The following is a 13,217-nucleotide window of genomic DNA, read 5'->3' as shown; positions in this document are numbered from 1 at the left end:
AATAAATAATTTTTGTAACGTAAAAAATATTTATTATGAAAATATTTTATTCCTATATTGTGTAGTACATGCATTTTTAACGGCACACATTTAATTTATTAGCTTTTTACTGTGAATTGAGTGAAGGTTAACAGACAACATTATGAGCTTCACCTTCTGCTGTGTCTCAATGATCATAATCCTTTCCCTTCAGCAACAGTTCTCCTGCTTCTTCCCTATGGCTTCCCTTTTCCATCTTATTTTTCACAAATCAACAAAGCAAAAATACCTTATGTACACATGCAAAACAAAAGAATATATATTCATTTGAATGTCCAAAAGGTATATTTTGCAAGCCTGTCCCCTACCCACAGGCACACACACTTTCTCCTTCCATGGGCCTAGAGTCTTCAGCTGCTCTCTCTCCATGTCACAGCCTCTGCCGCCATCTCTGCTATCAGTGCTCCACTAAGTAGGATCTCACGCTCCTCTCATGCTCTTCCTTCTTGAGGATCCTAGGATCCATTAAGATCCATCCATGAAAGATTAGCTACTCCCCCCTTTTACTTACACGTCTTCTACAATTACAGTTGCAACTATTGTGATTAATCCTGGTAATACTTACTCACAGTTGAAACATAAAATAATAATTTCCATCCCCCAGCCCTTTTCACCAGATCCATGTGAAAAAGAGGAAAACTATCCAATGGGGATTCTACTTTTTACCCCTCTTGTTCTGGAACTAAGCACACTCATGAAAGATTGTAAACCAGCTACTTCGTGCCTTTATGTTGTTTGTTGGTAAGTGCCATCGAGTCATTTCCCACTCATAGTGACCCTGTATAGGGTTTTGGAGGAGCAGCAGCTGGTAAGCTTGAACCACCGACCTTACAGTTTAAACTGGCCTTGCAGTCTAGCGCATTAACCCGCAGTACCACGCCAGGACTCCTATAGCCCCCTGTATTTGATAGCCTATGTCTAAATTGCCTAATCCTAACAATCCAGTAGCGTCGTGGTTACGAATCAAGCTGCGAACCGCAAGGTCAGCAGTTTGAAACTACCAGCTGTTCCGCGGGAGAAAGATGAGGCTTTCTGCGTCCGTAAAGATTTACAGCCTCAGAAACCCTGTACAGAGTTGCTATGAATCGGAACCGACTCCACGGCACATAACAACTACAACAACAATCCAATGCACTAAGGAAATAAGCTTGATCTTTCATATGAAGAATGCTTCCATTTCCATTAGAATTTTGAGTAACATATCCATAAGCAAAGATCCAGTTCATCAAATTGTGGCAATTTACACTTGCTCACAATGTCAAACATCTGTATCTTCATCTGGTCAGCTAGCCATCCAAGCTAGGGCAAATGCGTACTATCTGCAAGTTTGAGAATTCATGCATACCTCCCTGCACGTCAGACCAACTTGCTGCTTCATTCTCAGCTCTGGCACCCATAGTTAGGTAAGTGCCCGCGGGATCAGTAGTTCACACATCTCCCTCAACCTTAGACTAGTCAGACATTCCTCTTCTTTCTAGCATCTCAAGGTCAACAGGTATCAGTGGAACATGGCCAAACTCAGTCCATGTCTTCACTGCTGCATTTTCCCCCGCTCCCACTCAGGGTGGTCACCAGTGAGCATGCTAGGCTGCTCATGGGTTTTCTTTGAGTTTCCGTCTTAGAAGGGGGTTTTCCTTGAAGGGCTGACTTTTCTTGCCTTGATGCCTCCAAAACAAACATCTTGCTTGATATTCTAATAGCCAAACAGTTTGTTTGTTTGTTTGTTTTCTGCTGGTCTTTCTTTCAATCTTCTATTCTCCCAGCCATTCTGGGTTAGTCTGCATGTCTTTTCAAGTGGAAATCTTCCACTTCAGAAGTTTCTGGATGGGGCTCAGGATTCCACCCAAAGCCTCACACTCCAAAAGGGCTTAACAAGAAGCCTATTTCCCTGGGTAAATTCTAATTCCCCTTTTAACTAATCCATACAGTTTTAGACTACAGACATTCTTTCAAGTCTTCTGTAATCATAACTCCCAATACGTACTGCTATCACACTTAAATGTCTATTTATGACAGTAGGCAGGGGAAACTGATATCTACAAAACAGTCAAGCGCATTTATCCCCTCCTTTATCCATTCAGACTATGTCTTGATTCCTGTATCACAAAATACTGCTGCTTCAAGGTTGTGTATAAATCACTATTTACCTCTGTTCTATTTAGCCCATGCATACCCACCTAAGTCTTCCCCTGTCTTCTTTGTTCATCTGCCATGCTCCCTCTTCTTTCATATCTCCTTCCCCTTCCTTTTATATTGCTATACCTGTCACCCAAGCTAGCATGTGTCTACCCTTAACCAATGAATTACTCTTCCCTCCCTGGTAATCATCAAAAATGTTTCTTTTAGTATGGAAATCTTTTCTTAAGTTTTTACAATAATGCCCTCATGCAATATTTGTCCTTTTGTAGTTAATTCATCCATGTTATAAAGTATTTTTCAGATTTACCATTATTCATCAAGGTTACATAGTATTACATTGTATGTATGTACCAAATTTTGCTTATCCTTTCTTCCATTGATTGGCACTTATGGTATCTCCAACTTTTTGCTGTTGTAAGTATTGTTCTGATGAACACTGGTGTGCATGTATCTGTGTTCTGGCTCACATTTCTTTTGGATGTATACCAAATAGAGGGATTGCTGGGTCATAAGGTATTTTTATTTCCAACTTGCTAAGGAAGCACCATACCATTTTCCTGAGTTATTGAACCATTTTACAGTCTGAACAGCAGTGAAGGAGGTTCCCATTCTCCCCACACTCTCAGCAGCAATTGTTGTTTTGTGTTTTTGTTTTTTTTTACCTCATGGCTAATGCTTGTGTGAGATGATATCTCATTGTTGTTAGTATATACATTCTTAATTTAACTTTTAGAGATGTTAATGCTTTCATAGAAATTAAGATAATAATTTAATTACTAAATAGATGGTAGTTAAGTTAAGGGTAAGGCAAACATTAACTTAAGTTAAGGGTAAGGCAAAAGAAAGAGGCAGAACAAGGGGAAGGAAGAAAGGGACAATATTGTATTGGTTGTAAAATAAAAACAAACTAAAAAATGTAGGTTTAAGCCTCAGAAAAACAGGACAAAGATGAACATATGAAAGCATTGGAATGATCAGAAAATGGGCAGTGCCAAGAACTGATAACTTACCAAAAATATGTTCCCTTACATGAGGGGGCTTCAAAGAGTTCATGGAAAACTTCCACTATTATTCAATTCCATCTTTTCCAAGAACTTTTGAAGCCCCTTTGTATATATTCAATGAACAAATTTATTATGTGGGCACACTACCCTCAAATTGTAAATCCTACTTCAAAACTTAAACCCAAAAATCCATACTAAAAATTGCATTAATCAGGCAATAGAGTAAATACCTGTTTAAATCAATACTCATAAAGTAAATTTTTTGTAACTGTGTTAAGGACTAAAGGAAAATCTAAGTATAGATTGACAAGATTGGGAGAAATGGAAACTTGGGACAGCCAGAAGGAAATTAGGTGCCCTACATGCTTAGAGGCAAGCAACAGCAGCCAAGAGTTGGTAGAGGGACTCAGACATTTTATGCAAAATTCAATGCTTATTGACCGTGAATTAGTACATAATAATTGGGTAGTAGCTGTTGAACCAGAACAAATTAATATATCATTTTTCCTCTTTACTGTCTACTTTGATTTCATCTATGACACTGAGAAATCTTTTCTATAGGTTATTGACACATGAGTTACAATTTTAGGAATGAGCCAGGTCTGGTGTGCTGTGGGCTAATGCATCATACAGCAAAGTCATTTGAACCACAAGGTCGGTGGTTCAAGCTCACTAGCTGCTCTTTGGAAACCCTATACAGGGTCATTATGGGTCATACTCGACTGGACGGCATTTAATAAGAACAACAATCTCTGTTAAATATGGGCCATTTTTCCTGGTAAAAACTAACCAGTCCTTTGTCTTTAGTCTATTTTCTAATAGATGAAAATGGTAAGACAAAAGATAGGCATGAAGAGAAAATGAGAGAAAGTGATAATGTGTGGATGTATTCTGACCTCCCTTTTGTTATTATTCACCTTATAGACCTGTCTATCACTTAGCTTAAAATGAGCAATGGAGGTGAGTCCATTTCCAGCCTTAGGGATTTATCAAAGGGTCTGCTCCAGGATTCCACCTATCTCTATCAGATCAGTAAGCCCATCTTTTTTTTTTTTTTTATGATTTTGAGTTTTGTTCCATAATATCTGCCACTCTGTCCAGAACCTCTTTTCTTAGTCATTTTTCAAAGCAATCTGCAGTGATAGCTGAACACCACTTGTTCTTCTCATCTCAGGGTTGTGGAGGCTCAGGTTAATGTGGTCTATAAGTCCTTTGGACTAATTGTTTCTTTGTGTCTTTGATTTTCTCCAGTTTTCTTTGCTTGAGGTGATGAAAGACCAATAGTTATATATTAGATGACAAGTCACAAGTTTGTAAGACCTCAATTGGTACACATCCAAAAGTCATATTCTATCATTGTCTTTATTGTCTATGCTTTGCCAATCAGACATATTTTTTCTCTGAGACATTGGTGCTGAGCCTCCATAGCTTGGAATGGCTAATGGCTAAGACATTTTCATATCTTTGTCTTGCAGGATTGGCTATGTACTTTATCTTTGTTGCCTTTAACTCTTGTTCTCTCAGTGTATTCCTCTGTAAGGCAAGCATGGCTTTTGTGTTGGTTTTGTGCTGAGTTTTCCCATATTGCCTATTACCTTCACCCAAATTGATAATGTGTTTACCCTCTAGTTAGTGACTTACCTTGCCTTCCTCTTGCAAAAGTAACTTTCAAAGAATAGTTCTTTCAGTGTGCAAATCCACTCTTGACTTTCTATAGTTGTAGTCTCTTAAAATATTTATCCTTTTGTTACTGATTTCATTTAGTCCTGGGTTAATGCTCTGGACTGCAAAGTCAATTTGAACTACAAGGTCAGTAGTTTAAGCTCACCAGCCACTCATCAGAAACCCTATACAGGATCACTATGGGTCTGAAATGATTTGACAGCACTTAACAACAACAACACTGTCCTTTAGGTTCAACCAAGTAATGAGGTATTGCACAAACTAATCATTTTTCTTTAATATTACATTGTATTCCATCGAGTGTATGTCCCATAGTTAGTTTATCCATTCATCCACTGATGGACACTTAAGGTTATTTATATATTTTTGCTATTGTAATTGTACATGATGAACCTGAGTATGTATCTATATGTTTATGTCATAGCTCTTGTTTCTCTAGTGTATATACCTAGTAGTGGTATTGCTTTGGCTATACAGTATTTCTATTTTTTTTAAGGGTTTGCCATAAAATTTTCCACATCACTTGTACCATCTTACAGTCCCACAAGCAATGTATAATGGTTCTAATAGCCTCACATCCTCCTCAGAATTTCTTGTTTTCTGTTTTATTTTTAATTATTTTAATTTTACTCAGTCTGTGTTGGAAGAAGTACATCCAGATGTGAAAAAAGAGGCCCACCCCCAGCTAGATAGAGTTACACAGTGGCAGCAACAATGGACTCAAGCCAAGCACAATTATGGCACAGAACCAGGCAGTATTTCATTCTGCTGTGATAAAGTGGCTATGAATCAGAACCAACTCGCTGGTACCTAACAACAACATAGGGTTTCTAAGCCTGCAAACTTTTAAGGATGCAGAAAGTCTCATATTTGTTTCAGAGGAACACCTGGTAGATTTGAAGTGCACATATCTATTTTTGTTAGGTGCCATCAAGTTAGTTTCAACTTATAGTGACTTTATACAAGGTTTCCAAAGAGCACCTGGTTGAGTTTGAACCACCAACTTTGTCATTAGCAGTCCAGTGCTCATCCCACAACACCACATCAGGACTCTGCCCATGCCTATTGTTTTTGTTGTTAAACAGTTACGACCACAGCCATATGGGTTTCTTAGTAAGGGCTGGTGGGTTTGAACCTCTGACCTTGCAGTTCAAACCAAACTTGCAGTCCAGTGCTTATCCTACAGTGCCATATCAGGACTCCACATGCCAATTAGAAGATAGAAAATACCATGGCTTGTATTAGGTGCACTTTAGTAATCAAAGTGTCATCTTTGCTATTTAACATTTTGAAGAGAGTTTTTGTAGCAGATTTGTTCAATGAAATATGTCCTTTGTTTCTTGACTGCTACTTTCATAACCATTGATTGTGTTGTTGTTGTTAGATGCAGTCAAGTCATAGAGACCCTATGCACAATAGAACAAAACACTGCCTACTCCTGAGTCATTTTCACAATTACTGTTACACTAGCACAAAAAATCCATGTATTGAGGGCCCTTCTCTTTTTTTTCTGACCCTCCATTTTACCAAGTATAGTGTCCTTATCCAGGGACTGATTTTTTTTTTTTTTTTTTTTTTATAATATGTCCCAATTATGAAAGACGAAATCTTGTCTTCCTTGCTTCTCAGGAGCATTTTGCCTGTACTTGCTCCAACATAGATCTGTTTTTTGGTTTTTTTCTAGCATTACATGCACTTTAAATTATGGTGTTGGAGAAGAACATTAAAACAATTGATTCCTCTATGGTCTTCCTTATTCACTATTCAACTTTCACATGCACATCAGGAAACTGAAAATACCATGATTTATTTGGTTAAGGCACACCTTAATCCTCAAAATGATAGCTTTGTTCTTTAACACTTTAAAGAGGTCTTTTTCAGCAGATTTACCTAATGTAAAACGGACAGAAGGCTAGCTTGTACACTGGGTGGCCTTCAGTCACTTAATTGGTGAAAAGACATTTGCTGAACCTTGGAGCTAGAGCTGGGTGTCTTGCTTCACACAGAGGCTTCCTTAAAAATGTGGAATGCCTTTTGAACACTTATTAGCAATGCTAAAAGAGCTTTGTAAAAATGTCAGAGCAAGACAAAGGCCTAGGGGCATGGCTGAGAAGCTCAGGACTAGAGAAAAGCTTGCCTGCAGGCATGATTGAGAAGAGAGTTTCCTGATAGGAAGAATTGCAACAGTAAGAAAGTTGGAAGTTGAAGAAGGCATTTCTGATTTAATGGATCTGTCTGTTGCTGCTTCTCCTCTGCTGCTGCAGTTTCTCTATGATCCCTCTGGTGTCACCTCTGTCTTTCTCCTGGATACAGGTTTTCAGGGAACAGAGATCTCAAGGTCCACTCCTCACTCTTATTTCTTGATGTTAGTGAGATCCCCTCCCCATCTTGCTTCTTAGTTGATTCATTTTAAACTCAGCAGAAAGGCAAAACTGGCAAACCCCCACGTTAGTATTTTAAATATCCTATTTGCATGGTTCCATCCAGTCATTTGATGTTGTTGTTGTTGTTATGTGCCTTTGAGTCATTTCTGACCCATAGCGACCCTGTACAGGATTTCCGAGGGTGTAAATAAATCTTTACCGGAGTAGAAAGCCTGATCTTTCTCCTGAGGAGCAGGTGGTAGTTTTGAACCGCTGATCTTAAGGTTCGCAGCCCAAATTCGTAACCACTATGCTACCAGAGCTCCTTAGTCATTCGATAGAAAAGTCATATCAAGTAATTCACTGCATTACAAATCATTTGTGGAAAAGTGTACAAGTATTCAAAAATGTTGCTGTCATTGTTTTTGTTATTAAGTGCCATTGAGACAGTTCCAATCCATAGTGACCCAGTATAGAGTTTCTGAGGAAGCCCTGGTGGATTTGAACCACTAACCTGGTTTATCTTGTAGTGCCCACCAGGACTCCTTTGAAAAATATTAGTGATGATAAATTAATATGTGATATTTGTGAGCATGAGAAGCATTATTTTAGAAAAAAATATTAATTCTCTGCAGATGGATCTGAAGAGTTGATATTATCCTAATCAAAATCATATTAAGATACTGTGATAAAAGTTCAGGGGGATCCAGACTCTTCAATGGAAGGGACTAAGGTTCCCAGGAATGTATACTGAAGCAACAAATATACAAGATGCCATTTTCAAATCACTGAAGAAATGAGGTCCTCTTCAATTAACAGTGATTAAAAAAAAAACACACGAAATTAATTCACATGAATGATTTAGATGTGAAAACCAAATTTTTCACAGGAAAACACAAGGGAATATCATTATGTCCCACAATAAAAGAAATATTTTTAAGGTATTATGATACAAAGTATAAGAAATTTAAATACCACATTACTTCCTAATGAGTATATTAAACATAATAACTGTATAGGCAATAAGTTGTTTGTTATTGTTAAGCACTAAGTTCTGACGCTTAGTGACCCCAGTATAGGGTTTTCAAAGAGCAACTGGTGAGCTTGAACCACCAATCTTCCCATTCAAAGCGACTTTGCAGTCCATAACCCACAGTGCCACACCAGGACTCCATTATACAGTAAAACTTTATTAGATTACTACGGCTGTTGTTTTTTAAGGCAGTATAACCATTCATTTTGAGAAATCATATATTTTCCAATTTTTATTCTGAACAAAAAAGATTAATTCATTTGTTTGCTTTCCCATGAGTCCTTTATCTGTAGGTGTCCTCATGTATGTTTACACGCATAAATACAAGTAATCTCCCATTTATGATATATATTCAAGTTGTGATGAACTACACTTATTGCTTATGACTGTCCTTTTTGTATATTTTACAAAAATATGTACTATGTACATAAATATATGATATATATTACAAACAATGCTACAGCATGTAATTTGATGATATCATTCTCAATGCTCTCTTGCAGATGTTCAAATTTATGATTTTCTGTTCAAAACACTTTTGGATATCAGGCTATGGGCTGGTCTACAATGAAGATGGTGTTGAGAGTCATAAGGAGCAGAAACTTGGGCAATGTTCAACTTTAACAATCAATTTTGCACACGTCTGACACAATTCCAACTTCATTGTTATAACACTGATGTGACTTCATAGATCAGTCCCATGATATTAGGTTTTAGGTGTTGTCAACTGGGTTCTGATTAATGCAGAGCCCATATACTGCCCAGTCCTGCACCATCTCACAATTATTGTTATGGTTGCGCTCATTGTTGTAGTCACTCTCAATCCATTGAGGGTCTTCCTCTTTTTCTCTGACCTTCTACTTCACCAAGCATGATGTCCTTCTCCTAGGACTGGTGTCTCTGGATAGCATATTATGGTTGTTTTTATACCTTACAAATAAGATAGTTTATGTATCATGAAAGGCTGGTTTTAAAATATTTTCAATAATAAATTATCTTGCAGAGAAAATAAATCTAATTAATAAAGTTAATTCATGGATATTCAATAATCATCACTTTCTAAGAAAAACTTAGTTGAATGACATATACATAATAGTGTTTGTAATTAGGTCCCATCAAGTTGGTTCCTACACATAGACACCCTAGGCACAATAGAATGAAACAGTGCCTTGTCCTGAGTCATTCTCACAATTGTTGTTATTGTTGCCATTGGGCCAATCCATCTTGTTGGGGGTCTTCCTTTTTTCATTGACCCACTAGAATATCTCTTGTTATACTATGTGGTAAACAAGACCACATTCTAAAGAAATTGGAGAGTAGCATATGGTATGTTTGATAAGATGGAGGGTCAGGGAAAAAGAGGAAGATCCCCAACAAGATGGATTAGCAAAGTAGCAGCATCGATGGACTCAAGCGTGGCAACTATAGTGAGGTTGGCCCAGGATCAGGCAGTGTTTTGTTCTGTTGTGCATAAGGTCGCTATGAGTTGGTACCGACTCAATGGCACCTAACAACAATAAGAAATGTGGTATGTGGTATCTCAGTAGGTTATTTTATAAGGAAGCCATAAAGCAACCAGAGGCCCAGATGCCGGGTACTCCTTGGTAGTTAGAGACTGCTCTGTGGGAACACAGAGCCCTGGTATTCAGGGTTTGAGATATATGCTCAAGGCAGGGAGTGGGGCAAGAGCAGTAGTGTTCAGATCTTGTACCTACACTGGCATACACCTTTCCTCATTTAAACCATTCAGTATCTCCTTGTTCTGTTTGAACAACTGCCTCTTGGTCTGTGTAGAGGTTTCCCATGAGCACAATTAAGTGTTCTAGAAAACCTATTCTTTGCTATGTTATCCATAGCTTGTCATGGTCCACACAGTTGAAAACTTTTGCATAGTCAATAAAGCACAGGTAAACACCTTTCTGATATTTGCTGCTTTCAGCCAAGATCCATCTGAAGTCAGCAATGATATCCTTCATTCCATGCTCTCATCTGAATCCAGCTTGAACATCTGGCAGTTTCCTTTGGATGTACTGTTGCAGTTGTTTTTAATTAGCTTCAGCAAAATTTTACTTGCATGTGATATTAACGATATTGTCCAATTATTTCTACATTCCACTGAGTCACCTGTCTTTGGAATGTGCATGCACATGGATCTCTTCCAATCATTTGGCCAGGTAGTTGTCTTCTAAATTTATTGGCATAGATGAATGAATTCCTTCAGTGCTACATCCATTTGTTGAAAGATTTCAATTTGTATTCCATCAATTCCTGGAGCTTCATTCTTTGCCAATGTCTTCATTTCACCTTGGACATCTTCCTTTAGTACTATTGGCTTTTGATCATATGCTACCAATTTAAGTGGTTGAACATTTATCATAGTTTTTTATACAGTACTATAGAGTTTGGATGGAGTCCTGGTGTGGCAGTGTGGGTTAATGTGCTGGACCGCAAGGTTGGTTTGAACAGCAAGGTCAGCAGTTCAAGCTCACGAGCCACTCCTTGGAAACCCTATACTTAACAACAACAACATAGGGTTTGGATATTCCCCTTTTATATAATAAGTCCTAGAAATTTTGCCCATGAATCATGTTTGCTTAAAAGTCACTGAATTTCTTTTGTTTATTAAAATGTTGCTGAGCTGATCAAAACCCACTAACCACTGTCATTGTCAATGTTTTTGAAGAATTTTGCCATCTAGTCCTTAGAAAAAAACGTGACTTGTATGTGGTTATTAGATGATGTGAAATCGCACTCAATGACTGGAGACCGCCATGGACAATACAACAAAATGGTGCTTGGCCCAGTGCCATCCCCATGTGATAGCACTTTTGTAATTGTCACTGGCTGATGTTCATAAGTGAATTCTTAGTGTTTCTTCCTAGTCCATCTTCATTTAGAAGTTTCCCTGATGCCTATTCAACATCACAGCAACAAGTAAGTTACTATTGACTAGCAGTACATGAGGTGCATTAGCCAGGAACCAAACCCAGGTTTCCTCCATTGTTGTTGTTGTTAAGTGCTGTTGACTCATGGCAACTCTGTATGAGGTTTCTAAGGAGCAACTGGTGGATTTGAACTGGTGACCTTGTGATTCGCAATCCAGTGCTGATCCTATAATGCCACAACAGGTTTCCTCCATAGAAGGTAAGAAATACTAGGAAGTATATGTGCCTTAGACCAAGTTTTCTAGAGAAGCAAAACCTGTGAAACATATATAAATACAGAGAAAGAACTTTATTATCAAAGAAACAACTTACAATAACAGATTCCCAGGTCCCTATAGGAAGATAGAGAGACTTTTCCTCATGTCCATTATATTAGGAGCAGGTCACACCCCCAAGGAAGCATCCCATTAATTGATTGGCTACTCAGAATCACTCATCATAGAGCTAACTATGCCTGTATTAGGTTTCATCACCATGAAAATAAGCACATCTCAATTGCTAAGCCTCTGGAAATTCTGGACTAGTCAAGTTTGACATAAATATTCCTAATTAGTAGAGGTCACTCTTTTCAACTTGACACCTATAAACTATATTCATAATCTCTTAGTAAAGAAAATTATAAAGTCATACTTGTGTCTAACATGATGTAGCTAAACCATATATAACCAAAAACATACTGGCCCCATTTTCATCTTTGTTGTTGGTAAGCGCCATCAAGTTGATTCCAACTCACAGTGACCCTGTATAGAATTTCTGTAGATCAACTGGTGAGCTTGAATCTACGACCTTGTGGCTCAAACCCACCTTAAAGTTCAGTGCATTAACCCACAGCACCACACCAGGACTCTTAAATGTCACACATTAATAAAGGAAAAAAAAAAAAAAAAGATACACACATGCACAACAAAACAAAAATCTATATTCATTTCAATGTCCAAAGGGCACATTTTGCAAACCAACCTACTCCCCATAGTTACACAACCTTACTCAGTCCATGGGCCTAGAGTCCACAGCTTCTAGCGTATCTCCATAACACTTCCTTTAGTGTCACCTCTGCTGTTGCAGTTTTTTGTTTGTTTGTTTCCTTTCTTTAAGTTTTTATTGTGGATTCAGTGAAAGCTTACAGGGCAGATCATCAATTTACATTCAACAAATCATACAATTTGTTTCATCACATGATTACATTCTCCTCCATGTACCTACCATCAGTTAACAGTATTTCTCTCTATTCCCTTTAGCTCTTTTAAAAAAAATCACTCAGGCATATATAATAATTTACACCACCAAAGGGCACATTCTGCAAGTTGGCCTCATGGCCACCATCTCTTAGTGCCTCTCTTTACATGAATCTAGAATCCTCAGCCACTCCCCAGCTCTATGTCCCCATCTCTGTCTCCATTTCTGGTGTCGCTGCTTCTCTAGATAAGGTCCTGCATTTCACTTGTGCTCATCTCCCTTGATGGTCCTGGGATCCTTTGTTTCTGGACTGTAAGATTAACTGCTCACCCAATTTTGTTACTAAACTTCTACCTTTACAATTATGATAGTCGCAATTTGTCATGAAAACAATTACTCACTACTGAATCATAAGAATCTTATCCGCATCTCTTTTTTTTTTTTTGCAGACATAGAAATAATTTATTTTGACTGGACTGCTAACCACAAGGTTGGCAGTTCAAGCCCACCAATAACTCTTTTTTTTTTTTCTTAAGTGTTTTATTGTGAATTATGTGATAGTTTACATGGGAGTACATTAGTTTTGTATTCATTCTATCATATATCATCTCATTGTCATGGTTACAATCCCCTCCATGCAATCCTTCCCCCTGACTGATTCTTGCTGTAAGGACTTGTTCCCTCTTTTGAGCTACTGCTTCCATAGGTGTAGGTCAAGTTCATCAAATAGTATGAGAATACTTTTTTTTCCCCCCCTTTTCTTTTTACTTCTGGTTGAGCTCTGATCATCCAGTCGCTGAAGCCAGGATAAGTGGTTATTATCTGCAAGTGTGGG

The sequence above is a fragment of the Chrysochloris asiatica genome, unplaced genomic scaffold, assembly GCF_000296735.1.
Source record: "Chrysochloris asiatica unplaced genomic scaffold, ChrAsi1.0 scaffold00191, whole genome shotgun sequence".
In the NCBI taxonomy this organism is placed as follows: Eukaryota; Metazoa; Chordata; class Mammalia; order Afrosoricida; family Chrysochloridae; genus Chrysochloris; species Chrysochloris asiatica.
This window is presented reverse-complemented; position numbering follows the sequence as displayed.